We start from the raw sequence: 20,000 nt of genomic DNA, 5'->3' as shown, positions 1-20,000 counted from the left end.
GAACCCAGGACCTCATACATGCAAAGCATGCGCTCTACCACTGAGCTACATCCCCATACAAAAATGACTTTTGGGCATCTGTAGGTATACAAATTCTGTTAATCCCAGTAGAGGGCACATAAAAGGAATGAATTGAAGCTCTTTTGCATGAAACGCAACAAGCATTGAGCAGCATTTGGAGAAGCTGGGGATTGAACCCAGGACCTCATACATGCAAAGCATGCGCTCTACCACTGAGCTACATCCCCGTTGCGAAAATGACTTTTGGGCATCTGTAGGTATACAAATTCTGTTAATTTGGAGATGCTGGGGATAGAACCCAGGACCTTTGCTAAAATGACTTTTGAGCATCTGTAGGTATACAAATTCTGTTAATCCCAGTAGAGGGCAGACAAAAGGAATGAATTGAAGCTCTTTTGCATGAAACGCAATAAACATTGAGCAGCATTTGGAGATGCTGGGGATTGAACCCAGGACCTCATACATGCAAAGCATGCGCTCTACCACTGAGCTACATCCCCTTTGCTAAAATGACTTTTGAGCATCTGTAGGTATACAAATGCTGTTAAATCCAGTAGCTGGCAGGTCACAAGACCAAACTGAAAGGCTTTTACTCAAACTTGCTGAAAATGCATTAAAGCTTTAACAGAGCTTGGAGATGCTGGGGATTGAACCCAGGACCTCATACATGCGAAGCATGCGCTCTACCACTGAGCTACATCCCCTGATAAAAGGTGTGCTTTGTTTGTGTGTAGTTACAAGTGCTTTTACTCAAGATAACGTCTGTGTAATAAGTAGTAGGTGTTTGCAGACATTGTAATGACTACACAGGTAGGTCAAAAGTCTGATAAATAGGTAGTTAAAGATTGCTTGGAGATACTGGGGATTGAACCCAGGAACTCATACATGCAAAGCATGCGCTCTACCACTGAGCTACATCCCCGTACAAAATTGAATTTTGGGCATCTGTAGGTATACAAATTCTGTTAATCCCAGTAGAGGGCAGATAAAAGGAATGAATTGAAGCTCTTTTGCATGAAACGCAATAAACATTGAGAAGCATTTGGAGATGTTGGGGATTGAACCCAGGACCTCATACATGCAAAGCATGCGCTCTACCACTGAGCTACATCCCCGTTGCAAAAATGATTTTTGGGCATCTGTAGGTATACAAATTCTGTTAATCCCAGTAGAGGGTACATATAAGGATTGAATTGAAGCCTTTTGCATGAAACGCAATAAACATTGAGCAGCATTTGGAGATGCTGGGGATTGAACCCAGGACCTCATACATGCAAAGCATGCGCTCTACCACTGAGCTACATCCCCATGGCAAAAATGGTAGAGGACCAAACTGAAAGGCTTTTACTCAAACTTGCTGAAAATGCATTAAAGCTTTAACATAGCTTGCAGATGCTGGGGATTGAACCCAGGACCTCATACATGCAAAGCATGCGCTCTACCACTGAGCTACATCCCCATACAAAAATGACATTTGGGCATCTGTAGGTATACAAATTCTGTTAATCCCAGTAGAGGGCACATAAAAGGAATGAATTGAAGCTCTTTTGCATGAAACGCAACAAGCATTGAGCAGCATTTGGAGAAGCTGGGGATTGAACCCAGGACCTCATACATGCAAAGCATGCGCTCTACCACTGAGCTACATCCCCTTTGCTAAAATGACTTTTGAGCATCTGTAGGTATACAAATGCTGTTAAATCCAGTAGCTGGTACGTCACAAGACCAAACTGAAAGGCTTTTACTCAAACTTGCTGAAAATGCATTAAAGCTTTAACAGAGCTTGCAGATGCTGGGGATTGAACCCAGGACCTCATACATGCGAAGCATGCGCTCTACCACTGAGCTACATCCCCTGATAAAAGGTGTGATTTGTTTGTGTGTAGTTACAAGTGCTTTTACTCAAGATAACGTTTGTGTAATAAGTAGATGTTTGCAGACATTGTAATGACTACACACATAGGTCAAAAGTCTGATCAATAGGTAGTTAAAGATTGCTTGGAGATAGAACCCAGGACCTCATACATGCAAAGCATGCGCTCTACCACTGAGCTACATCCCCGTAAAAAAATGACTTTTGGGCATCTGTAGGTATACAAATTCTGTTAATCCCAGTAGAGGGCACAAAAAAGGAATGAACTGAAGCTCTTTTGCATGAAACGCAATAAACATTGAGCAGCATTTGGAGATGCTGGGGACTGAACTCAGGACCTCATACATGCAAAGCATGCACTCTACCACTGAGCTACATCCACCTGGCAAAGACGGTAGAGGACCAAACAGAAAGGCTTCTACTCAAACCTGCTGAAAATGCATTAAAGCTTTAACATAGCTTGGAGATGCTGGGGATTGAACCCAGGACCTCATACGTGCAAAGCATGCGCTCTACCACTGAGCTACATCCCCATACAAAAATGACATTTTGGCATCTGTAGGTATACAAATTCTGTTAATCCCAGTAGAGGGCACATAAAAGGAATGAATTGAAGCTCTTTTGCATGAAACGCAACAAGCATTGAGCAGCATTTGGAGATGCTGGGGATGGAACCCAGGACCTCATACATGCAAAGCATGCGCTCTACCACTGAGCTACATCCCCGTTGTGAAAATGACTTTTGGGCATCTGTAGGTATACAAATTCTGTTAATTTGGAGATGCTGGGGATAGAACCCAGGACCTTTGCTAAAATGACTTTTGAGCATCTGTAGGTATACAAATTCTGTTAATCCCAGAAGAGGGCAGACAAAAGGAATGAATTGAAGCTCTTTTGCATGAAACGCAATAAACATTGAGCAGCATTTGGAGATGCTGGGGATTGAACCCAGGACCTCATACATGCAAAGCATGCGCTCTACCACTGAGCTACATCCCCTTTGCTAAAATGACTTTTGAGCATCTGTAGGTATACAAATGCTGTTAAATCCAGTAGCTGGCAGGTCACAAGACCAAACTGAAAGGCTTTTACTCAAACTTGCTGAAAATGCATTAAAGCTTTAACAGAGCTTGGAGATGCTGGGGATTGAACCCAGGACCTCATACATGCGAAGCATGCGCTCTACCACTGAGCTACATCCCCTGATAAAAGGTGTGCTTTGTTTGTGTGTAGTTACAAGTGCTTTTACTCAAGATAACGTCTGTGCAATAAGTAGTAGATGTTTGCAGACATTGTAATGACTACACAGGTAGGTCAAAAGTCTGATAAATAGGTAGTTAAAGATTGCTTGGAGATACTGGGGATTGAACCCAGGACCTCATACATGCAAAGCATGCGCTCTACCACTGAGCTACATCCCCGTACAGTAACGACTTTTGGGCATCTGTAGGTATACAAATTCTGTTAATCCCAGTAGAGGGCAGATAAAAGGAATGAATTGAAGCTCTTTTGCATGAAACGCAATAAACATTGAGTAGCATTTGGAGATGCTGGGGATTGAACCCAGGACCTCATACATGCAAAGCATGCGCTCTACCACTGAGCTACATCCCCGTTGCAAGAATGACTTTTGGGCATCTGTAGGTATACAAATTCTGTTAATCCCAGTAGAGGGCAGATATAAGGATTGAATTGAAGCTCTTTTGCATGAAACGCAATAAACATTGAGCAGCATTTGGAGATGCTGGGGATTGTACCCAGGACCTCATACATGCAAAGCATGCGCTCTACCACTGAGCTACATCCCCATACAAAAATGACTTTTGGGCATCTGTAGGTATACAAATTCTGTTAATCCCAGTAGAGGGCACATAAAGGGAATGAATTGAAGCTCTTTTGTATGAAACGCAACAAGCATTGAGCAGCATTTGGAGATGCTGGGGATTGAACCCAGGACCTCATACATGCAAAGCATGCGCTCTACCACTGAGCTACATCCCCCTTGCAAAAATGACTTTTGGGCAGCTGTAGGTATACAAATTCTGTTAATTTGGAGATGCTGGGGATAGAACCCAGGACCTTTGCTAAAATGACTTTTGAGCATCTGTAGGTATACAAATTCTGTTAATCCCAGTAGAGGGCAGACAAAAGGAATGAATTGAAGCTCTTTTGCATGAAACGCAATAAACATTGAGCAGCATTTGGAGATGCTGGGGATTGAACCCAGGACCTCATACATGCAAAGCATGCGCTCTACCACTGAGCTACATCCCCGTTGCAAGAATGACTTTTGGGCATCTGTAGGTATACAAATTCTGTTAATCCCAGTAGAGGGCAGATATAAGGATTGAATTGAAGCTCTTTTGCATGAAACGCAATAAACATTGAGCAGCATTTGGAGATGCTGGGGATTGAACCCAGGACCTCATACATGCAAAGCATGCGCTCTACCACTGAGCTACATCCCCGTTGCGAAAATGACTTTTGGGCATCTGTAGGTATACAAATTCTGTTAATTTGGAGATGCTGGGGATAGAACCCAGGACCTTTGCTAAAATGACTTTTGAGCATCTGTAGGTATACAAATTCTGTTAATCCCAGTAGAGGGCAGACAAAAGGAATGAATTGAAGCTCTTTTGCATGAAACGCAATAAACATTGAGCAGCATTTGGAGATGCTGGGGATTGAACCCAGGACCTCATACATGCAAAGCATGCACTCTACCACTGAGCTACATCCCCTTTGCTAAAATGACTTTTGAGCATCTGTAGGTATACAAATGCTGTTAAATCCAGTAGCTGGCAGGTCACAAGACCAAACTGAAAGGCTTTTACTCAAACTTGCTGAAAATGCATTAAAGCTTTAACAGAGCTTGGAGATGCTGGGGATTGAACCCAGGACCTCATACATGCGAAGCATGCGCTCTACCACTGAGCTACATCCCCATGGCAAAAATGGTAGAGGACCAAACTGAAAGGCTTTTACTCAAACTTGCTGAAAATGCATTAAAGCTTTAACATAGCTTGGAGATGCTGGGGATTGAACCCAGGAACTCATACATGCAAAGCATGCGCTCTACCACTGAGCTACATCCCCTGATAAAAGGTGTGCTTTGTTTGTGTGTAGTTACAAGTGCTTTTACTCAAGATAACGTCTGTGTAATAAGTAGTAGATGTTTGCAGACATTGTAATGACTACACAGGTAGGTCAAAAGTCCAGGGCTTGACATTAACTTTTTGAGGCACTTGTCCTTCGGACAAGTAAATTTATGTTTCACTTGTCCATGCACAAAAGTCACTTGTCCGGGTAAATTTTTTTGCTAATGCATAATTCATTGAAAGCATCCAAACACTATCAATGTTAATACAATTCAGTTGAAACAGTAGAAAGGAACGTAGAAGTAGAAAGGAACAGTAGAAGGATCTCCAGACTCATAGTATAATACAAAGTAATACTTTGCACGCTGATGTGCACAGTGTATCACCAGAGGTAGTGGTGACTCTTGGTGAAAAAAAATAAAACTATCTATCCGACAGACGCCACAGAACATTTCTCCGTCTTCATAAATAACCCAGTCGAATTCATCTTTCCATTTGGTTACAAATTTTCGTTCCCGTTTGAACTCATATGGTGCTGTTGGTGTAAGGCAGGGCTCGAAATTAACTTTTTTACTTGGTAGCACTGGTGCTCCCAACTTTAAAAAGTTAGGAGCATCCCAAAAAATTTAGGAGCACCCAATTTCTTGGCCAATTCTGATTAACTGACATCTGACAGACGCCTGCCAGATGTTTGTACACAGCAGATGCTTTCCAGATCAAGAGATCTTTATCAGACATCTTGCAGATGTACATGTGCTATCTGAGCCGCGTTGTATAGTATATTGACAAATATAAACAAATATCAAGGAAAGAATTTTATTTCACCATTTAGTGTAGCTGCAGAATTTTAAAATATCAATTTAAGGCAATTTATGGCCCTTTTTTTTAAGAGCTGCACAATTTAAATGAACAGTATGAGTGGGGTTGGACAATGTACGGTAGAATATTAAGCCATAAAATTACAATATTTATAATTCAGATACAGACACAAAAAACAAAATATCTAATACAATGGCATTTCAACCTTTATACCATTAAAAGGGATAAATCAAGTATATAATTTCTTATATTTATATAAGATATATAACAGTATTACTTAATTGTTTAGAATTTTAAAAGGCAAATTAAATTATTTCACACTTACACATGGATCGATAATTCCAATAATTTGACCATAAACAGCTGAAAAAATGTATTGAAAATAAAAATTAATTTGTTTGTCACGAGGGGGCGCTTTAGGAGCGCTGAAATACTACGGTTTCCATAGTAACAGCTGTACACAAACCAGCACTAACGCCGTTTTATCAGAAATGAAATGACAATGCAAACGACATGTTTCTGAGGACAGTCTGTTCCCTTCAGATACATTCATATGAAGACATACGTGCAGCGTTTTGACTTTGAAACGTACAGCGTGCATATTTATTCAATGACATCATTGCCTTTTTGAAGATTTATCCAAACCTATCGCGATAGTCTTTCCGTCTCTTAAACTTATACGTTAATCAAGACTTTTAGTCTTGTACTACTAGTCAGTAGTTAGGCTAGCGACAGTTTTGAAACCGAGTCGTACCACACTCATTTCTCTCACTCGCACAAATGCTTCCAAATATAATTTGAGGTCGCACAGATTAATTTCTCGCAATTTCGAGAGAGAGAGAGAGAGAGAGAGACACGCGCGCGCGCGCGCACTCTCCCATGATTGAGCATAGAATGCTGCTACGTCAGAGCGGCCAAAGCATCAACAAGCTTCCTCGTACTTTTTGACAAGAGTTCTTGACGGGGCGGCCAGAGCTTCTTTTCAGCTCAAGTCGGCGGCGGTGTGAAAGTACAGTAACTTCATGAGCAGTTCTTTTCCGTTCCGTGTGTGTGTGTGTGTGTGTGTGTGTGTGTGTGTGTGTGTGTGTGTCGGCACGCTCTCTGTTCAATATTCCGCTCGGTGTTTGCGCTGCACGTTCTGCTCTGTCGTTAACGGCATATAACGTTAATTAACATGGCATTTTATTTTGTTTGAAATTTAACTTGTCCAGTCGGACAACCAATTTTCTCTTCCACTTGTCCTACAAAAAAATCCACTTGTCCCGGACAAGCGGACAAGCCTTAATGTCGAGCCCTGAAAGTCTGATAAATAGGTAGTTAAAGACTGCTTGGAGATACTGGGGATTGAACCCAGGACCTCTTACATGCAAAGCATGCGCTCTACCACTGAGCTACATCCCCGTACAAAATTGACTTTTGGGCATCTGTAGGTATACAAATTCTGTTAATCCCAGTAGAGGGCAGATAAAAGGAATGAATTGAAGCTCTTTTGCATGAAACGCAATAAACATTGAGTAGCATTTGGAGATGCTGGGGATTGAACCCAGGACCTCATACATGCAAAGCATGCGCTCTACCACTGAGCTACATCCCCGTTGCAAAAATGACTTTTGGGCATCTGTAGGTATACAAATTCTGTTAATCCCAGTAGAGGGCAGACAAAAGGAATGACTTGAAGCTCTTTTGCATGAAACGCAATAAACATTGAGCAGCATTTGGAGATGCTGGGGATTGAACCCAGGACCTCATACATGCAAAGCATGCGCTCTACCACTGAGCTACATCCCCTTTGCTAAAATGACTTTTGAGCATCTGTAGGTATACAAATGCTGTTAAATCCAGTAGCTGGCAGGTCACAAGACCAAACTGAAAGGCTTTTACTCAAACTTGCTGAAAATGCATTAAAGCTTTAACAGAGCTTGGAGATGCTGGGGATTGAACCCAGGACCTCATACATGCGAAGCATGCGCTCTACCACTGAGCTACATCCCCTGATAAAAGGTGTGCTTTGTTTGTGTGTAGTTACAAGTGCTTTTACTCAAGATAACGTCTGTGTAATAAGTAGTAGATGTTTGCAGACATTGTAATGACTACACAGGTAGGTCAAAAGTCTGATAAATAGGTAGTTAAAGATTGCTTGGAGATTGAACCCAGGACCTCATACATGCAAAGCATGCGCTCTACCACTGAGCTACATCCCCGTACAAAAATGACTTTTGGGCATCTGTAGGTATACAAATTCTGTTAATCCAAGTAGAGGGCAGATATAAGGATTGAATTGAAGCTCTTTTGCATGAAACGCAATAAACATTGAGCAGCATTTGGAGAAGCTGGGGATTGAACCCAGGACCTCATACATGCAAAGCATGCACTCCACCACTGAGCTACATCCCCTTTGCTAAAATGATGTTTGAGCATCTGTAGGTATACAAATGCTGTTAAATCCAGTAGCTGGTACGTCACAAGACCAAACTGAAAGGCTTTTACTCAAACTTGCTGAAAATGCATTAAAGCTTTAACAGAGCTTGGAGATGCTGGGGATTGAACCCAGGACCTCATACATGCGAAGCATGCGCTCTACCACTGAGCTACATCCCCTGATAAAAGGTGTGCTTTGTTTGTGTGTAGTTACAAGTGCTTTTACTCAAGATAACGTTTGTGTAATAAGTAGATGTTTGCAGACATTGTAATGACTACACACATAGGTCAAAAGTCTGATCAATAGGTAGTTAAAGATTGCTTGGAGATAGAACCCAGGACCTCATACATGCAAAGCATGCGCTCTACCACTGAGCTACATCCCCATGGCAAAAATGGTAGAGGACCAAACTGAAAGGCTTTTACTCAAACTTGCTGAAAATGCATTAAAGCTTTAACATAGCTTGGAGATGCTGGGGATTGAACCCAGGACCTCATACATGCAAAGCATGCGCTCTACCACTGAGCTACATCCCCATACAAAAATGACATTTGGGCATCTGTAGGTATACAAATTCTGTTAATCCCAGTAGAGGGCACATAAAAGGAATGAATTGAAGCTCTTTTGCATGAAACGCAACAAGCATTGAGCAGCATTTGGAGAAGCTGGGGATTGAACCCAGGACCTCATACATGCAAAGCATGCGCTCTACTACTGAGCTACATCCCCTTTGCTAAAATGACTTTTGAGCATCTGTAGGTATACAAATGCTGTTAAATCCAGTAGCTGGTACGTCACAAGACCAAACTGAAAGGCTTTTACTCAAACTTGCTGAAAATGCATTAAAGCTTTAACAGAGCTTGGAGATGCTGGGGATTGAACCCAGGACCTTTGCTAAAATGACTTTTGAGCATCTGTAGGTATACAAATTCTGTTAATTTGGAGATGCTGGGGATAGAACCCAGGACCTTTGCTAAAATGACTTTTGAGCATCTGTAGGTATACAAATTCTGTTAATCCCAGTAGAGGGCAGACAAAAGGAATGAATTGAAGCTCTTTTGCATGAAACGCAATAAACATTGAGCAGCATTTGGAGATGCTGGGGATTGAACCCAGGACCTCATACATGCAAAGCATGCGCTCTACCACTGAGCTACATCCCCGTTGCAAGAATGACTTTTGGGCATCTGTAGGTATACAAATTCTGTTAATCCCAGTAGAGGGCAGATATAAGGATTGAATTGAAGCTCTTTTGCATGAAACGCAATAAACATTGAGCAGCATTTGGAGATGCTGGGGATTGAACCCAGGACCTCATACATGCAAAGCATGCGCTCTACCACTGAGCTACATCCCCGTTGCAAAAATGACTTTTGGGCATCTGTAGGTATACAAATTCTGTTAATTTGGAGATGCTGGGGATAGAACCCAGGACCTTTGCTAAAATGACTTTTGAGCATCTGTAGGTATACAAATTCTGTTAATCCCAGTAGAGGGCAGACAAAAGGAATGAATTGAAGCTCTTTTGCATGAAACGCAATAAACATTGAGCAGCATTTGGAGATGCTGGGGATTGAACCCAGGACCTCATACATGCAAAGCATGCGCTCTACCACTGAGCTACATCCCCTTTGCTAAAATGACTTTTGAGCATCTGTAGGTATACAAATGCTGTTAAATCCAGTAGCTGGCAGGTCACAAGACCAAACTGAAAGGCTTTTACTCAAACTTGCTGAAAATGCATTAAAGCTTTAACAGAGCTTGGAGATGCTGGGGATTGAACCCAGGACCTCATACATGCGAAGCATGCGCTCTACCACTGAGCTACATCCCCATGGCAAAAATGGTAGAGGACCAAACTGAAAGGCTTTTACTCAAACTTGCTGAAAATGCATTAAAGCTTTAACATAGCTTGGAGATGCTGGGGATTGAACACAGGAACTCATACATGCAAAGCATGAGCTCTACCACTGAGCTACATCCCCTGATAAAAGGTGTGCTTTGTTTGTGTGTAGTTACAAGTGCTTTTACTCAAGATAACGTCTGTGTAATAAGTAGTAGATGTTTGCAGACATTGTAATGACTACACAGGTAGGTCAAAAGTCTGATAAATAGGTAGTTAAAGACTGCTTGGAGATACTGGGGATTGAACCCAGGACCTCATACATGCAAAGCATGCGCTCTACCACTGAGCTACATCCCCGTACAAAATTGACTTTTGGGCATCTGTAGGTATACAAATTCTGTTAATCCCAGTAGAGGGCAGATAAAAGGAATGAATTGAAGCTCTTTTGCATGAAACGCAATAAACATTGAGTAGCATTTGGAGATGCTGGGGATTGAACCCAGGACCTCATACATGCAAAGCATGCGCTCTACCACTGAGCTACATCCCGTTGCTAAAATGACCTTTGAGCATCTGTAGGTATACAAATGCTGTTAAATCCAGTAGCTGGCAGGTCACAAGACCAAACTGAAAGGCTTTTACTCAAACTTGCTGAAAATGCATTAAAGCTTTAACAGAGCTTGGAGATGCTGGGGATTGAACCCAGGACCTCATACATGCGAAGCATGCGCTCTACCACTGAGCTACATCCCCTGATAAAAGGTGTGCTTTGTTTGTGTGTAGTTACAAGTGCTTTTACTCAAGATAACGTCTGTGTAATAAGTAGTAGATGTTTGCAGACATTGTAATGACTACACAGGTAGGTCAAAAGTCTGATAAATAGGTAGTTAAAGATTGCTTGGAGATACTGGGGATTGAACCCAGGACCTCATACATGCAAAGCATGCGCTCTACCACTGAGCTACATCCCTGTAGAAAATTGACTTTTGGGCATCTGTAGGTATACAACTTCTGTTAATCCCAGTAGAGGGCAGATAAAAAGAATGAATTGAAGCTCTTTTGCATGAAACGCAATAAACATTGAGTAGCATTTGGAGATGCTGGGGATTGAACCCAGGACCTCATACATGCAAAGCATGCGCTCTACCACTGAGCTACATACCCGTTGCAAGAATGACTTTTGGGCATCTGTAGGTATACAAATTCTGTTAATCCCAGTAGAGGGCAGATATAAGGATTGAATTGAAGCTCTTTTGCATGAAACGCAATAAACATTGAGCAGCATTTGGAGATGCTGGGGATTGAACCCAGGACCTCATACATGCAAAGCATGCGCTCTACCACTGAGCTACATCCCCATACAAAAATGACTTTTGGGCATCTGTAGGTATACAAATTCTGTTAATCCCAGTAGAGGGCACATAAAAGGAATGAATTGAAGCTCTTTTGCATGAAACGCAACAAGCATTGAGCAGCATTTGGAGATGCTGGGGATTGAACCCAGGACCTCATACATGCAAAGCATGCGCTCTACCACTGAGCTACATCCCCGTTGCGAAAATGACTTTTGGGCATCTGTAGGTATACAAATTCTGTTAATTTGGAGATGCTGGGGATAGAACCCAGGACCTTTGCTAAAATGACTTTTGAGCATCTGTAGGTATACAAATTCTGTTAATCCCAGTAGAGGGCAGACAAAAGGAATGAATTGAAGCTCTTTTGCATGAAACGCAATAAACATTGAGCAGCATTTGGAGATGCTGGGGATTGAACCCAGGACCTCATACATGCAAAGCATGCGCTCTACCACTGAGCTACATCCCCTTTGCTAAAATGACTTTTGAGCATCTGTAGGTATACAAATGCTGTTAAATCCAGTAGCTGGCAGGTCACAAGACCAAACTGAAAGGCTTTTACTCAAACTTGCTGAAAATGCATTAAAGCTTTAACAGAGCTTGGAGATGCTGGGGATTGAACCCAGGACCTCATACATGCAAAGCATGCGCTCTACCACTGAGCTACATCCCCTGATAAAAGGTGTGCTTTGTTTGTGTGTAGTTACAAGTGCTTTTACTCAAGATAACGTCTGTGTAATAAGTAGTAGATGTTTGCAGACATTGTAATGACTACACAGGTAGGTCAAAAGTCTGATAAATAGGTAGTTAAAGATTGCTTGGAGATACTGGGGATTGAACCCAGGAACTCATACATGCAAAGCATGCGCTCTACCACTGAGCTACATCCCCGTACAAAATTGAATTTTGGGCATCTGTAGGTATACAAATTCTGTTAATCCCAGTAGAGGGCAGATAAAAGGAATGAATTGAAGCTCTTTTGCATGAAACGCAATAAACATTGAGAAGCATTTGGAGATGTTGGGGATTGAACCCAGGACCTCATACATGCAAAGCATGCGCTCTACCACTGAGCTACATCCCCGTTGCAAAAATGATTTTTGGGCATCTGTAGGTATACAAATTCTGTTAATCCCAGTAGAGGGTACATATAAGGATTGAATTGAAGCCTTTTGCATGAAACGCAATAAACATTGAGCAGCATTTGGAGATGCTGGGGATTGAACCCAGGACCTCATACATGCAAAGCATGCGCTCTACCACTGAGCTACATCCCCATGGCAAAAATGGTAGAGGACCAAACTGAAAGGCTTTTACTCAAACTTGCTGAAAATGCATTAAAGCTTTAACATAGCTTGCAGATGCTGGGGATTGAACCCAGGACCTCATACATGCAAAGCATGCGCTCTACCACTGAGCTACATCCCCATACAAAAATGACATTTGGGCATCTGTAGGTATACAAATTCTGTTAATCCCAGTAGAGGGCACATAAAAGGAATGAATTGAAGCTCTTTTGCATGAAACACAACAAGCATTGAGCAGCATTTGGAGAAGCTGGGGATTGAACCCAGGACCTCATACATGCAAAGCATGCGCTCTACCACTGAGCTACATCCCCTTTGCTAAAATGACTTTTGAGCATCTGTAGGTATACAAATGCTGTTAAATCCAGTAGCTGGTACGTCACAAGACCAAACTGAAAGGCTTTTACTCAAACTTGCTGAAAATGCATTAAAGCTTTAACAGAGCTTGGAGATGCTGGGGATTGAACCCAGGACCTCATACATGCGAAGCATGCGCTCTACCACTGAGCTACATCCCCTGATAAAAGGTGTGATTTGTTTGTGTGTAGTTACAAGTGCTTTTACTCAAGATAACGTTTGTGTAATAAGTAGATGTTTGCAGACATTGTAATGACTACACACATAGGTCAAAAGTCTGATCAATAGGTAGTTAAAGATTGCTTGGAGATAGAACCCAGGACCTCATACATGCAAAGCATGCGCTCTACCACTGAGCTACATCCCCGTAAAAAAATGACTTTTGGGCATCTGTAGGTATACAAATTCTGTTAATCCCAGTAGAGGGCACAAAAAAGGAATGAACTGAAGCTCTTTTGCATGAAACGCAATAAACATTGAGCAGCATTTGGAGATGCTGGGGACTGAACTCAGGACCTCATACATGCAAAGCATGCACTCTACCACTGAGCTACATCCACCTGGCAAAGACGGTAGAGGACCAAACAGAAAGGCTTCTACTCAAACCTGCTGAAAATGCATTAAAGCTTTAACATAGCTTGGAGATGCTGGGGATTGAACCCAGGACCTCATACATGCAAAGCATGCGCTCTACCACTGAGCTACATCCCCATACAAAAATGACATTTTGGCATCTGTAGGTATACAAATTCTGTTAATCCCAGTAGAGGGCACATAAAAGGAATGAATTGAAGCTCTTTTGCATGAAACGCAACAAGCATTGAGCAGCATTTGGAGATGCTGGGGATGGAACCCAGGACCTCATACATGCAAAGCATGCGCTCTACCACTGAGCTACATCCCCGTTGTGAAAATGACTTTTGGGCATCTGTAGGTATACAAATTCTGTTAATTTGGAGATGCTGGGGATAGAACCCAGGACCTTTGCTAAAATGACTTTTGAGCATCTGTAGGTATACAAATTCTGTTAATCCCAGAAGAGGGCAGACAAAAGGAATGAATTGAAGCTCTTTTGCATGAAACGCAATAAACATTGAGCAGCATTTGGAGATGCTGGGGATTGAACCCAGGACCTCATACATGCAAAGCATGCGCTCTACCACTGAGCTACATCCCCTTTGCTAAAATGACTTTTGAGCATCTGTAGGTATACAAATGCTGTTAAATCCAGTAGCTGGCAGGTCACAAGACCAAACTGAAAGGCTTTTACTCAAACTTGCTGAAAATGCATTAAAGCTTTAACAGAGCTTGGAGATGCTGGGGATTGAACCCAGGACCTCATACATGCGAAGCATGCGCTCTACCACTGAGCTACATCCCCTGATAAAAGGTGTGCTTTGTTTGTGTGTAGTTACAAGTGCTTTTACTCAAGATAACGTCTGTGCAATAAGTAGTAGATGTTTGCAGACATTGTAATGACTACACAGGTAGGTCAAAAGTCTGATAAATAGGTAGTTAAAGATTGCTTGGAGATACTGGGGATTGAACCCAGGACCTCATACATGGAAAGCATGCGCTCTACCACTGAGCTACATCCCCGTACAATAATGACTTTTGGGCATCTGTAGGTATACAAATTCTGTTAATCCCAGTAGAGGGCAGATAAAAGGAATGAATTGAAGCTCTTTTGCATGAAACGCAATAAACATTGAGTAGCATTTGGAGATGCTGGGGATTGAACCCAGGACCTCATACATGCAAAGCATGCGCTCTACCACTGAGCTACATCCCCGTTGCAAGAATGACTTTTGGGCATCTGTAGGTATACAAATTCTGTTAATCCCAGTAGAGGGCAGATATAAGGATTGAATTGAAGCTCTTTTGCATGAAACGCAATAAACATTGAGCAGCATTTGGAGATGCTGGGGATTGTACCCAGGACCTCATACATGCAAAGCATGCGCTCTACCACTGAGCTACATCCCCATACAAAAACGACTTTTGGGCATCTGTAGGTATACAAATTCTGTTAATCCCAGTAGAGGGCACATAAAGGGAATGAATTGAAGCTCTTTTGTATGAAACGCAACAAGCATTGAGCAGCATTTGGAGATGCTGGGGATTGAACCCAGGACCTCATACATGCAAAGCATGCGCTCTACCACTGAGCTACATCCCCCTTGCAAAAATGACTTTTGGGCAGCTGTAGGTATACAAATTCTGTTAATTTGGAGATGCTGGGGATAGAACCCAGGACCTTTGCTAAAATGACTTTTGAGCATCTGTAGGTATACAAATTCTGTTAATCCCAGTAGAGGGCAGACAAAAGGAATGAATTGAAGCTCTTTTGCATGAAACGCAATAAACATTGAGCAGCATTTGGAGATGCTGGGGATTGAACCCAGGACCTCATACATGCAAAGCATGCGCTCTACCACTGAGCTACATCCCCGTTGCAAGAATGACTTTTGGGCATCTGTAGGTATACAAATTCTGTTAATCCCAGTAGAGGGAAGATATAAGGATTGAATTGAAGCTCTTTTGCATGAAACGCAATAAACATTGCGCAGCATTTGGAGATGCTGGGGATTGAACCCAGGACCTCATACATGCAAAGCATGCGCTCTACCACTGAGCTACATCCCCTTTGCGAAAATGACTTTTGGGCATCTGTAGGTATACAAATTCTGTTAATTTGGAGATGCTGGGGATAGAACCCAGGACCTTTGCTAAAATGACTTTTGAGCATCTGTAGGTATACAAATTCTGTTAATCCCAGTAGAGGGCAGACAAAAGGAATGAATTGAAGCTCTTTTGCATGAAACGCAATAAACATTGAGCAGCATTTGGAGATGCTGGGGATTGAACCCAGGACCTCATACATGCAAAGCATGCACTCTACCACTGAGCTACATCCCCTTTGCTAAAATGACTTTTGAGCATCTGTAGGTATACAAATGCTGTTAAATCCAGTAGCTGGCAAGTCACAAGACCAAACTGAAAGGCTTTTACTCAAACTTGCTGAAAATGCATTAAAGCTTTAACAGAGCTTGGAGATGCTGGGGATTGAACCCAGGACCTCATACATGCGAAGCATGCGCTCTACCACTGAGCTACATCCCCATGGCAAAAATGGTAGAGGACCAAACTGAAAGGCTTTTACTCAAACTTGCTGAAAATGCATTAAAGCTTTAACATAGCTTGGAGATGCTGGGGATTGAACCCAGGACCTCATACATGCAAAGCATGCGCTCTACCACTGAGCTACATCCCCTTTGCTAAAATGACTTTTGAGCATCTGTAGGTATACAAATGCTGTTAAATCCAGTAGCTGGCAGGTCACAAGACCAAACTGAAAGGCTTTTACTCAAACTTGCTGAAAATGCATTAAAGCTTTAACAGAGCTTGGAGATGCTGGGGATTGAACCCAGGACCTCATACATGCGAAGCATGCGCTCTACCACTGAGCTACATCCCCTGATAAAAGGTGTGCTTTGTTTGTGTGTAGTTACAAGTGCTTTTACTCAAGATAACGTCTGTGTAATAAGTAGTAGATGTTTGCAGACATTGTAATGACTACACAGGTAGGTCAAAAGTCTGATAAATAGGTAGTTAAAGATTGCTTGGAGATTGAACCCAGGACCTCATACATGCAAAGCATGCGCTCTACCACTGAGCTACATCCCCGTACAAAAATGACTTTTGGGCATCTGTAGGTATACAAATTCTGTTAATCCAAGTAGAGGGCAGATAAAAGGAATGAATTGAACCTCTTTTGCATGAAACGCAATAAACATTGAGTAGCATTTGGAGATGCTGGGGATTGAACCCAGGACCTCATACATGCAAAGCATGCGCTCTACCACTGAGCTACATCCCCGTTGCAAGAATGGCTTTTGGCCATCTGTAGGTATACAAATTCTGTTAATCCCAGTAGAGGTCAGATATAAGGATTGAATTGAAGCTCTTTTGCATGAAACGCAATAAACATTGAGCAGCATTTGGAGATGCTGGGGATTGAACCCAGGACCTCATACATGCAAAGCATGCGCTCTACCACTGAGCTACATCCCCATACAAAAATGACTTTTGGGCATCTGTAGGTATACAAATTCTGTTAATCCCAGTAGAGGGCACATAAAAGGAATGAATTGAAGCTCTTTTGCATGAAACGCAACAAGCATTGAGCAGCATTTGGAGAAGCTGGGGATTGAACCCAGGACCTCATACATGCAAAGCATGCGCTCTACCACTGAGCTACATCCCCATTGCGAAAATGACTTTTGGGCATCTGTAGGTATACAAATTCTGTTAATTTGGAGATGCTGGGGATAGAACCCAGGACCTTTGCTAAAATGACTTTTGAGCATCTGTAGGTATACAAATTCTGTTAATCCCAGTAGAGGGCAGACAAAAGGAATGAATTGAAGCTCTTTTGCATGAAACGCAATAAACATTGAGCAGCATTTGGAGATGCTGGGGATTGAACCCAGGACCTCATACATGCAAAGCATGCGCTCTACCACTGAGCTACATCCCCTTTGCTAAAATGACTTTTGAGCATCTGTAGGTATACAAATGCTGTTAAATCCAGTAGCTGGCAGGTCACAAGACCAAACTGAAAGGCTTTTACTCAAACTTGCTGAAAATGCATTAAAGCTTTAACAGAGCTTGGAGATGCTGGGGATTGAACCCAGGACCTCATACATGCGAAGCATGCGCTCTACCACTGAGCTACATCCCCATGGCAAAAATGGTAGAGGACCAAACTGAAAGGCTTTTACTCAAACTTGCTGAAAATGCATTAAAGCTTTAACATAGCTTGGAGATGCTGGGGATTGAACCCAGGAACTCATACATGCAAAGCATGCGCTCTACCACTGAGCTACGTCCCCTGATAAAAGGTGTGCTTTGTTTGTGTGTAGTTACAAGTGCTTTTACTCAAGATAACGTCTGTGTAATAAGTAGTAGATGTTTGCAGACATTGTAATGACTACACAGGTAGGTCAAAAGTCTGATAAATAGGTAGTTAAAGACTGCTTGGAGATACTGGGGATTGAACCCAGGACCTCATACATGCAAAGCATGCGCTCTACCACTGAGCTACATCCCCGTACAAAATTGACTTTTGGGCATCTGTAGGTATACAAATTCTGTTAATCCCAGTAGAGGGCAGATAAAAGGAATGAATTGAAGCTCTTTTGCATGAAACGCAATAAACATTGAGTAGCATTTGGAGATGCTGGGGATTGAACCCAGGACCTCATACATGCAAAGCATGCGCTCTACCACTGAGCTACATCCCCGTTGCAAAAATGACTTTTGGGCATCTGTAGGTATACAAATTCTGTTAATCCCAGTAGAGGGCAGATATAAGGATTGAATTGAAGCTCTTTTGCATGAAACGCAATAAACATTGAGCAGCATTTGGAGATGCTGGGGATTGAACCCAGGACCTCATACATGCAAAGCATGCGCTCTACCACTGAGCTACATCCCCGTACAAAATTGACTTTTGGGCATCTGTAGGTATACAAATTCTGTTAATCCCAGTAGAGGGCAGATAAAAGGAATGAATTGAAGCTCTTTTGCATGAAACGCAATAAACATTGAGTAGCATTTGGAGATGCTGGGGATTGAACCCAGGACCTCATACATGCAAAGCATGCGCTCTACCACTGAGCTACATCCCCGTTGCAAAAATGACTTTTGGGCATCTGTAGGTATACAAATTCTGTTAATCCCAGTAGAGGGCAGACAAAAGGAATGACTTGAAGCTCTTTTGCATGAAACGCAATAAACATTGAGCAGCATTTGGAGATGCTGGGGATTGAACCCAGGACCTCATACATGCAAAGCATGCGCTCTACCACTGAGCTACATCCCCTTTGCTAAAATGACTTTTGAGCATCTGTAGGTATACAAATGCTGTTAAATCCAGTAGTTGGCAGGTCACAAGACCAAACTGAAAGGCTTTTACTCAAACTTGCTGAAAATGCATTAAAGCTTTAACAGAGCTTGGAGATGCTGGGGATTGAACCCAGGACCTCATACATGCGAAGCATGCGCTCTACCACTGAGCTACATCCCCTGATAAAAGGTGTGCTTTGTTTGTGTGTAGTTACAAGTGCTTTTACTCAAGATAACGTCTGTGTAATAAGTAGTAGATGTTTGCAGACATTGTAATGACTACACAGGTAGGTCAAAAGTCTGATAAATAGGTAGTTAAAGATTGCTTGGAGATTGAACCCAGGACCTCATACATGCAAAGCATGCGCTCTACCACTGAGCTACATCCCCGTACAAAAATGACTTTTGGGCATCTGTAGGTATACAAATTCTGTTAATCCCAGTAGAGGGCAGATAAAAGGAATGAATTGAACCTCTTTTGCATGAAACGCAATAAACATTGAGTAGCATTTGGAGATGCTGGGGATTGAACCCAGGACCTCATACATGCAAAGCATGCGCTCTACCACTGAGCTACATCCCCGTTGCAAGAATGACTTTTGGCCATCTGTAGGTATACAAATTCTGTTAATCCCAGTAGAGGTCAGATATAAGGATTGAATTGAAGCTCTTTTGCATGAAACGCAATAAACATTGAGCAGCATTTGGAGATGCTGGGGATTGAACCCAGGACCTCATACATGCAAAGCATGCGCTCTACCACTGAGCTACATCCCCATACAAAAATGACTTTTGGGCATCTGTAGGTATACAAATTCTGTTAATCCCAGTAGAGGGCACATAAAAGGAATGAATTGAAGCTCTTTTGCATGAAACGCAACAAGCATTGAGCAGCATTTGGAGATGCTGGGGATAGAACCCAGGACCTTTGCTAAAATGACTTTTGAGCATCTGTAGGTATACAAATTCTGTTAATCCCAGTAGAGGGCAGACAA

General features: G+C 42.2%; 78 non-coding genes across 78 annotated transcripts in view; all 78 read right to left on the bottom strand.

Annotated features, from left to right (window-relative positions):
- Window positions 1-55, bottom strand: part of trnaa-ugc (transfer RNA alanine (anticodon UGC)) — a 72-nt gene extending 17 nt beyond the window's left edge. The window contains exon 1 of the tRNA in view: window positions 1-55. This exon is cut by the window's left edge and continues 17 nt beyond it. This is a non-coding gene — a tRNA (tRNA-Ala).
- A 121-nt stretch (window positions 56-176) lies between these two features.
- trnaa-ugc (transfer RNA alanine (anticodon UGC)) lies at window positions 177-248 on the bottom strand. Its single transcript has one exon. It is a non-coding gene; the product is annotated as a tRNA-Ala (tRNA).
- A 201-nt stretch (window positions 249-449) lies between these two features.
- On the bottom strand, window positions 450-521 carry trnaa-ugc (transfer RNA alanine (anticodon UGC)). Its single transcript has one exon. It is a non-coding gene; the product is annotated as a tRNA-Ala (tRNA).
- Window positions 522-653: 132 nt separating this feature from the next.
- trnaa-cgc (transfer RNA alanine (anticodon CGC)) lies at window positions 654-725 on the bottom strand. The gene has a single exon. It is a non-coding gene; the product is annotated as a tRNA-Ala (tRNA).
- A 146-nt stretch (window positions 726-871) lies between these two features.
- trnaa-ugc (transfer RNA alanine (anticodon UGC)) lies at window positions 872-943 on the bottom strand. The gene has a single exon. It is a non-coding gene; the product is annotated as a tRNA-Ala (tRNA).
- Window positions 944-1,064: 121 nt separating this feature from the next.
- On the bottom strand, window positions 1,065-1,136 carry trnaa-ugc (transfer RNA alanine (anticodon UGC)). Its single transcript has one exon. It is a non-coding gene; the product is annotated as a tRNA-Ala (tRNA).
- Window positions 1,137-1,257: 121 nt separating this feature from the next.
- Window positions 1,258-1,329, bottom strand: trnaa-ugc (transfer RNA alanine (anticodon UGC)). The gene has a single exon. It is a non-coding gene; the product is annotated as a tRNA-Ala (tRNA).
- Window positions 1,330-1,408: 79 nt separating this feature from the next.
- On the bottom strand, window positions 1,409-1,480 carry trnaa-ugc (transfer RNA alanine (anticodon UGC)). The gene has a single exon. It is a non-coding gene; the product is annotated as a tRNA-Ala (tRNA).
- Window positions 1,481-1,601: 121 nt separating this feature from the next.
- Window positions 1,602-1,673, bottom strand: trnaa-ugc (transfer RNA alanine (anticodon UGC)). Its single transcript has one exon. It is a non-coding gene; the product is annotated as a tRNA-Ala (tRNA).
- A 132-nt stretch (window positions 1,674-1,805) lies between these two features.
- Window positions 1,806-1,877, bottom strand: trnaa-cgc (transfer RNA alanine (anticodon CGC)). Its single transcript has one exon. It is a non-coding gene; the product is annotated as a tRNA-Ala (tRNA).
- Window positions 1,878-2,355: 478 nt separating this feature from the next.
- Window positions 2,356-2,427, bottom strand: trnaa-ugc (transfer RNA alanine (anticodon UGC)). Its single transcript has one exon. It is a non-coding gene; the product is annotated as a tRNA-Ala (tRNA).
- Window positions 2,428-2,548: 121 nt separating this feature from the next.
- On the bottom strand, window positions 2,549-2,620 carry trnaa-ugc (transfer RNA alanine (anticodon UGC)). The gene has a single exon. It is a non-coding gene; the product is annotated as a tRNA-Ala (tRNA).
- A 201-nt stretch (window positions 2,621-2,821) lies between these two features.
- trnaa-ugc (transfer RNA alanine (anticodon UGC)) lies at window positions 2,822-2,893 on the bottom strand. The gene has a single exon. It is a non-coding gene; the product is annotated as a tRNA-Ala (tRNA).
- Window positions 2,894-3,025: 132 nt separating this feature from the next.
- trnaa-cgc (transfer RNA alanine (anticodon CGC)) lies at window positions 3,026-3,097 on the bottom strand. The gene has a single exon. It is a non-coding gene; the product is annotated as a tRNA-Ala (tRNA).
- Window positions 3,098-3,243: 146 nt separating this feature from the next.
- trnaa-ugc (transfer RNA alanine (anticodon UGC)) lies at window positions 3,244-3,315 on the bottom strand. The gene has a single exon. It is a non-coding gene; the product is annotated as a tRNA-Ala (tRNA).
- A 121-nt stretch (window positions 3,316-3,436) lies between these two features.
- trnaa-ugc (transfer RNA alanine (anticodon UGC)) lies at window positions 3,437-3,508 on the bottom strand. Its single transcript has one exon. It is a non-coding gene; the product is annotated as a tRNA-Ala (tRNA).
- Window positions 3,509-3,630: 122 nt separating this feature from the next.
- Window positions 3,631-3,702, bottom strand: trnaa-ugc (transfer RNA alanine (anticodon UGC)). Its single transcript has one exon. It is a non-coding gene; the product is annotated as a tRNA-Ala (tRNA).
- Window positions 3,703-3,823: 121 nt separating this feature from the next.
- Window positions 3,824-3,895, bottom strand: trnaa-ugc (transfer RNA alanine (anticodon UGC)). The gene has a single exon. It is a non-coding gene; the product is annotated as a tRNA-Ala (tRNA).
- A 201-nt stretch (window positions 3,896-4,096) lies between these two features.
- Window positions 4,097-4,168, bottom strand: trnaa-ugc (transfer RNA alanine (anticodon UGC)). The gene has a single exon. It is a non-coding gene; the product is annotated as a tRNA-Ala (tRNA).
- A 122-nt stretch (window positions 4,169-4,290) lies between these two features.
- On the bottom strand, window positions 4,291-4,362 carry trnaa-ugc (transfer RNA alanine (anticodon UGC)). The gene has a single exon. It is a non-coding gene; the product is annotated as a tRNA-Ala (tRNA).
- Window positions 4,363-4,563: 201 nt separating this feature from the next.
- Window positions 4,564-4,635, bottom strand: trnaa-ugc (transfer RNA alanine (anticodon UGC)). The gene has a single exon. It is a non-coding gene; the product is annotated as a tRNA-Ala (tRNA).
- A 132-nt stretch (window positions 4,636-4,767) lies between these two features.
- trnaa-cgc (transfer RNA alanine (anticodon CGC)) lies at window positions 4,768-4,839 on the bottom strand. The gene has a single exon. It is a non-coding gene; the product is annotated as a tRNA-Ala (tRNA).
- Window positions 4,840-4,918: 79 nt separating this feature from the next.
- Window positions 4,919-4,990, bottom strand: trnaa-ugc (transfer RNA alanine (anticodon UGC)). The gene has a single exon. It is a non-coding gene; the product is annotated as a tRNA-Ala (tRNA).
- A 2,150-nt stretch (window positions 4,991-7,140) lies between these two features.
- Window positions 7,141-7,212, bottom strand: trnaa-ugc (transfer RNA alanine (anticodon UGC)). The gene has a single exon. It is a non-coding gene; the product is annotated as a tRNA-Ala (tRNA).
- A 121-nt stretch (window positions 7,213-7,333) lies between these two features.
- trnaa-ugc (transfer RNA alanine (anticodon UGC)) lies at window positions 7,334-7,405 on the bottom strand. The gene has a single exon. It is a non-coding gene; the product is annotated as a tRNA-Ala (tRNA).
- Window positions 7,406-7,527: 122 nt separating this feature from the next.
- trnaa-ugc (transfer RNA alanine (anticodon UGC)) lies at window positions 7,528-7,599 on the bottom strand. Its single transcript has one exon. It is a non-coding gene; the product is annotated as a tRNA-Ala (tRNA).
- A 132-nt stretch (window positions 7,600-7,731) lies between these two features.
- On the bottom strand, window positions 7,732-7,803 carry trnaa-cgc (transfer RNA alanine (anticodon CGC)). Its single transcript has one exon. It is a non-coding gene; the product is annotated as a tRNA-Ala (tRNA).
- A 330-nt stretch (window positions 7,804-8,133) lies between these two features.
- On the bottom strand, window positions 8,134-8,205 carry trnaa-ugc (transfer RNA alanine (anticodon UGC)). Its single transcript has one exon. It is a non-coding gene; the product is annotated as a tRNA-Ala (tRNA).
- Window positions 8,206-8,337: 132 nt separating this feature from the next.
- Window positions 8,338-8,409, bottom strand: trnaa-cgc (transfer RNA alanine (anticodon CGC)). The gene has a single exon. It is a non-coding gene; the product is annotated as a tRNA-Ala (tRNA).
- A 285-nt stretch (window positions 8,410-8,694) lies between these two features.
- On the bottom strand, window positions 8,695-8,766 carry trnaa-ugc (transfer RNA alanine (anticodon UGC)). Its single transcript has one exon. It is a non-coding gene; the product is annotated as a tRNA-Ala (tRNA).
- Window positions 8,767-8,887: 121 nt separating this feature from the next.
- On the bottom strand, window positions 8,888-8,959 carry trnaa-ugc (transfer RNA alanine (anticodon UGC)). Its single transcript has one exon. It is a non-coding gene; the product is annotated as a tRNA-Ala (tRNA).
- Window positions 8,960-9,321: 362 nt separating this feature from the next.
- On the bottom strand, window positions 9,322-9,393 carry trnaa-ugc (transfer RNA alanine (anticodon UGC)). The gene has a single exon. It is a non-coding gene; the product is annotated as a tRNA-Ala (tRNA).
- Window positions 9,394-9,515: 122 nt separating this feature from the next.
- Window positions 9,516-9,587, bottom strand: trnaa-ugc (transfer RNA alanine (anticodon UGC)). The gene has a single exon. It is a non-coding gene; the product is annotated as a tRNA-Ala (tRNA).
- Window positions 9,588-9,788: 201 nt separating this feature from the next.
- Window positions 9,789-9,860, bottom strand: trnaa-ugc (transfer RNA alanine (anticodon UGC)). The gene has a single exon. It is a non-coding gene; the product is annotated as a tRNA-Ala (tRNA).
- A 132-nt stretch (window positions 9,861-9,992) lies between these two features.
- trnaa-cgc (transfer RNA alanine (anticodon CGC)) lies at window positions 9,993-10,064 on the bottom strand. The gene has a single exon. It is a non-coding gene; the product is annotated as a tRNA-Ala (tRNA).
- A 79-nt stretch (window positions 10,065-10,143) lies between these two features.
- trnaa-ugc (transfer RNA alanine (anticodon UGC)) lies at window positions 10,144-10,215 on the bottom strand. The gene has a single exon. It is a non-coding gene; the product is annotated as a tRNA-Ala (tRNA).
- A 146-nt stretch (window positions 10,216-10,361) lies between these two features.
- On the bottom strand, window positions 10,362-10,433 carry trnaa-ugc (transfer RNA alanine (anticodon UGC)). Its single transcript has one exon. It is a non-coding gene; the product is annotated as a tRNA-Ala (tRNA).
- Window positions 10,434-10,757: 324 nt separating this feature from the next.
- trnaa-cgc (transfer RNA alanine (anticodon CGC)) lies at window positions 10,758-10,829 on the bottom strand. The gene has a single exon. It is a non-coding gene; the product is annotated as a tRNA-Ala (tRNA).
- Window positions 10,830-10,975: 146 nt separating this feature from the next.
- Window positions 10,976-11,047, bottom strand: trnaa-ugc (transfer RNA alanine (anticodon UGC)). The gene has a single exon. It is a non-coding gene; the product is annotated as a tRNA-Ala (tRNA).
- A 121-nt stretch (window positions 11,048-11,168) lies between these two features.
- On the bottom strand, window positions 11,169-11,240 carry trnaa-ugc (transfer RNA alanine (anticodon UGC)). The gene has a single exon. It is a non-coding gene; the product is annotated as a tRNA-Ala (tRNA).
- Window positions 11,241-11,362: 122 nt separating this feature from the next.
- On the bottom strand, window positions 11,363-11,434 carry trnaa-ugc (transfer RNA alanine (anticodon UGC)). Its single transcript has one exon. It is a non-coding gene; the product is annotated as a tRNA-Ala (tRNA).
- Window positions 11,435-11,555: 121 nt separating this feature from the next.
- trnaa-ugc (transfer RNA alanine (anticodon UGC)) lies at window positions 11,556-11,627 on the bottom strand. The gene has a single exon. It is a non-coding gene; the product is annotated as a tRNA-Ala (tRNA).
- Window positions 11,628-11,828: 201 nt separating this feature from the next.
- trnaa-ugc (transfer RNA alanine (anticodon UGC)) lies at window positions 11,829-11,900 on the bottom strand. The gene has a single exon. It is a non-coding gene; the product is annotated as a tRNA-Ala (tRNA).
- Window positions 11,901-12,032: 132 nt separating this feature from the next.
- trnaa-ugc (transfer RNA alanine (anticodon UGC)) lies at window positions 12,033-12,104 on the bottom strand. Its single transcript has one exon. It is a non-coding gene; the product is annotated as a tRNA-Ala (tRNA).
- Window positions 12,105-12,250: 146 nt separating this feature from the next.
- Window positions 12,251-12,322, bottom strand: trnaa-ugc (transfer RNA alanine (anticodon UGC)). The gene has a single exon. It is a non-coding gene; the product is annotated as a tRNA-Ala (tRNA).
- Window positions 12,323-12,443: 121 nt separating this feature from the next.
- trnaa-ugc (transfer RNA alanine (anticodon UGC)) lies at window positions 12,444-12,515 on the bottom strand. Its single transcript has one exon. It is a non-coding gene; the product is annotated as a tRNA-Ala (tRNA).
- A 121-nt stretch (window positions 12,516-12,636) lies between these two features.
- On the bottom strand, window positions 12,637-12,708 carry trnaa-ugc (transfer RNA alanine (anticodon UGC)). Its single transcript has one exon. It is a non-coding gene; the product is annotated as a tRNA-Ala (tRNA).
- A 79-nt stretch (window positions 12,709-12,787) lies between these two features.
- Window positions 12,788-12,859, bottom strand: trnaa-ugc (transfer RNA alanine (anticodon UGC)). Its single transcript has one exon. It is a non-coding gene; the product is annotated as a tRNA-Ala (tRNA).
- Window positions 12,860-12,980: 121 nt separating this feature from the next.
- trnaa-ugc (transfer RNA alanine (anticodon UGC)) lies at window positions 12,981-13,052 on the bottom strand. The gene has a single exon. It is a non-coding gene; the product is annotated as a tRNA-Ala (tRNA).
- Window positions 13,053-13,184: 132 nt separating this feature from the next.
- On the bottom strand, window positions 13,185-13,256 carry trnaa-cgc (transfer RNA alanine (anticodon CGC)). Its single transcript has one exon. It is a non-coding gene; the product is annotated as a tRNA-Ala (tRNA).
- Window positions 13,257-13,734: 478 nt separating this feature from the next.
- trnaa-ugc (transfer RNA alanine (anticodon UGC)) lies at window positions 13,735-13,806 on the bottom strand. Its single transcript has one exon. It is a non-coding gene; the product is annotated as a tRNA-Ala (tRNA).
- A 121-nt stretch (window positions 13,807-13,927) lies between these two features.
- On the bottom strand, window positions 13,928-13,999 carry trnaa-ugc (transfer RNA alanine (anticodon UGC)). The gene has a single exon. It is a non-coding gene; the product is annotated as a tRNA-Ala (tRNA).
- Window positions 14,000-14,200: 201 nt separating this feature from the next.
- On the bottom strand, window positions 14,201-14,272 carry trnaa-ugc (transfer RNA alanine (anticodon UGC)). Its single transcript has one exon. It is a non-coding gene; the product is annotated as a tRNA-Ala (tRNA).
- A 132-nt stretch (window positions 14,273-14,404) lies between these two features.
- Window positions 14,405-14,476, bottom strand: trnaa-cgc (transfer RNA alanine (anticodon CGC)). The gene has a single exon. It is a non-coding gene; the product is annotated as a tRNA-Ala (tRNA).
- A 146-nt stretch (window positions 14,477-14,622) lies between these two features.
- Window positions 14,623-14,694, bottom strand: trnag-ucc (transfer RNA glycine (anticodon UCC)). The gene has a single exon. It is a non-coding gene; the product is annotated as a tRNA-Gly (tRNA).
- Window positions 14,695-14,815: 121 nt separating this feature from the next.
- trnaa-ugc (transfer RNA alanine (anticodon UGC)) lies at window positions 14,816-14,887 on the bottom strand. The gene has a single exon. It is a non-coding gene; the product is annotated as a tRNA-Ala (tRNA).
- A 122-nt stretch (window positions 14,888-15,009) lies between these two features.
- trnaa-ugc (transfer RNA alanine (anticodon UGC)) lies at window positions 15,010-15,081 on the bottom strand. The gene has a single exon. It is a non-coding gene; the product is annotated as a tRNA-Ala (tRNA).
- A 121-nt stretch (window positions 15,082-15,202) lies between these two features.
- trnaa-ugc (transfer RNA alanine (anticodon UGC)) lies at window positions 15,203-15,274 on the bottom strand. The gene has a single exon. It is a non-coding gene; the product is annotated as a tRNA-Ala (tRNA).
- Window positions 15,275-15,475: 201 nt separating this feature from the next.
- Window positions 15,476-15,547, bottom strand: trnaa-ugc (transfer RNA alanine (anticodon UGC)). The gene has a single exon. It is a non-coding gene; the product is annotated as a tRNA-Ala (tRNA).
- Window positions 15,548-15,669: 122 nt separating this feature from the next.
- trnaa-ugc (transfer RNA alanine (anticodon UGC)) lies at window positions 15,670-15,741 on the bottom strand. Its single transcript has one exon. It is a non-coding gene; the product is annotated as a tRNA-Ala (tRNA).
- A 201-nt stretch (window positions 15,742-15,942) lies between these two features.
- Window positions 15,943-16,014, bottom strand: trnaa-ugc (transfer RNA alanine (anticodon UGC)). Its single transcript has one exon. It is a non-coding gene; the product is annotated as a tRNA-Ala (tRNA).
- A 132-nt stretch (window positions 16,015-16,146) lies between these two features.
- On the bottom strand, window positions 16,147-16,218 carry trnaa-cgc (transfer RNA alanine (anticodon CGC)). Its single transcript has one exon. It is a non-coding gene; the product is annotated as a tRNA-Ala (tRNA).
- Window positions 16,219-16,297: 79 nt separating this feature from the next.
- Window positions 16,298-16,369, bottom strand: trnaa-ugc (transfer RNA alanine (anticodon UGC)). Its single transcript has one exon. It is a non-coding gene; the product is annotated as a tRNA-Ala (tRNA).
- A 132-nt stretch (window positions 16,370-16,501) lies between these two features.
- Window positions 16,502-16,573, bottom strand: trnaa-cgc (transfer RNA alanine (anticodon CGC)). Its single transcript has one exon. It is a non-coding gene; the product is annotated as a tRNA-Ala (tRNA).
- Window positions 16,574-16,903: 330 nt separating this feature from the next.
- On the bottom strand, window positions 16,904-16,975 carry trnaa-ugc (transfer RNA alanine (anticodon UGC)). Its single transcript has one exon. It is a non-coding gene; the product is annotated as a tRNA-Ala (tRNA).
- A 122-nt stretch (window positions 16,976-17,097) lies between these two features.
- On the bottom strand, window positions 17,098-17,169 carry trnaa-ugc (transfer RNA alanine (anticodon UGC)). Its single transcript has one exon. It is a non-coding gene; the product is annotated as a tRNA-Ala (tRNA).
- Window positions 17,170-17,290: 121 nt separating this feature from the next.
- On the bottom strand, window positions 17,291-17,362 carry trnaa-ugc (transfer RNA alanine (anticodon UGC)). The gene has a single exon. It is a non-coding gene; the product is annotated as a tRNA-Ala (tRNA).
- A 201-nt stretch (window positions 17,363-17,563) lies between these two features.
- trnaa-ugc (transfer RNA alanine (anticodon UGC)) lies at window positions 17,564-17,635 on the bottom strand. Its single transcript has one exon. It is a non-coding gene; the product is annotated as a tRNA-Ala (tRNA).
- Window positions 17,636-17,767: 132 nt separating this feature from the next.
- Window positions 17,768-17,839, bottom strand: trnaa-cgc (transfer RNA alanine (anticodon CGC)). Its single transcript has one exon. It is a non-coding gene; the product is annotated as a tRNA-Ala (tRNA).
- Window positions 17,840-17,918: 79 nt separating this feature from the next.
- Window positions 17,919-17,990, bottom strand: trnaa-ugc (transfer RNA alanine (anticodon UGC)). Its single transcript has one exon. It is a non-coding gene; the product is annotated as a tRNA-Ala (tRNA).
- Window positions 17,991-18,136: 146 nt separating this feature from the next.
- On the bottom strand, window positions 18,137-18,208 carry trnaa-ugc (transfer RNA alanine (anticodon UGC)). The gene has a single exon. It is a non-coding gene; the product is annotated as a tRNA-Ala (tRNA).
- Window positions 18,209-18,329: 121 nt separating this feature from the next.
- Window positions 18,330-18,401, bottom strand: trnaa-ugc (transfer RNA alanine (anticodon UGC)). The gene has a single exon. It is a non-coding gene; the product is annotated as a tRNA-Ala (tRNA).
- Window positions 18,402-18,523: 122 nt separating this feature from the next.
- Window positions 18,524-18,595, bottom strand: trnaa-ugc (transfer RNA alanine (anticodon UGC)). The gene has a single exon. It is a non-coding gene; the product is annotated as a tRNA-Ala (tRNA).
- A 121-nt stretch (window positions 18,596-18,716) lies between these two features.
- trnaa-ugc (transfer RNA alanine (anticodon UGC)) lies at window positions 18,717-18,788 on the bottom strand. Its single transcript has one exon. It is a non-coding gene; the product is annotated as a tRNA-Ala (tRNA).
- Window positions 18,789-18,910: 122 nt separating this feature from the next.
- trnaa-ugc (transfer RNA alanine (anticodon UGC)) lies at window positions 18,911-18,982 on the bottom strand. Its single transcript has one exon. It is a non-coding gene; the product is annotated as a tRNA-Ala (tRNA).
- A 132-nt stretch (window positions 18,983-19,114) lies between these two features.
- Window positions 19,115-19,186, bottom strand: trnaa-cgc (transfer RNA alanine (anticodon CGC)). Its single transcript has one exon. It is a non-coding gene; the product is annotated as a tRNA-Ala (tRNA).
- A 330-nt stretch (window positions 19,187-19,516) lies between these two features.
- Window positions 19,517-19,588, bottom strand: trnaa-ugc (transfer RNA alanine (anticodon UGC)). Its single transcript has one exon. It is a non-coding gene; the product is annotated as a tRNA-Ala (tRNA).
- A 122-nt stretch (window positions 19,589-19,710) lies between these two features.
- trnaa-ugc (transfer RNA alanine (anticodon UGC)) lies at window positions 19,711-19,782 on the bottom strand. Its single transcript has one exon. It is a non-coding gene; the product is annotated as a tRNA-Ala (tRNA).
- Between the last annotated feature and the right edge of the window lie 218 nt (window positions 19,783-20,000).

Source organism: Garra rufa, chromosome 12 (assembly GCF_049309525.1).
Source record: "Garra rufa chromosome 12, GarRuf1.0, whole genome shotgun sequence".
Classification (NCBI taxonomy): domain Eukaryota; kingdom Metazoa; phylum Chordata; class Actinopteri; order Cypriniformes; family Cyprinidae; genus Garra; species Garra rufa.
Note: the sequence above shows the minus strand (reverse complement) of the source record. Positions and strands in the feature narration are given on the sequence as shown.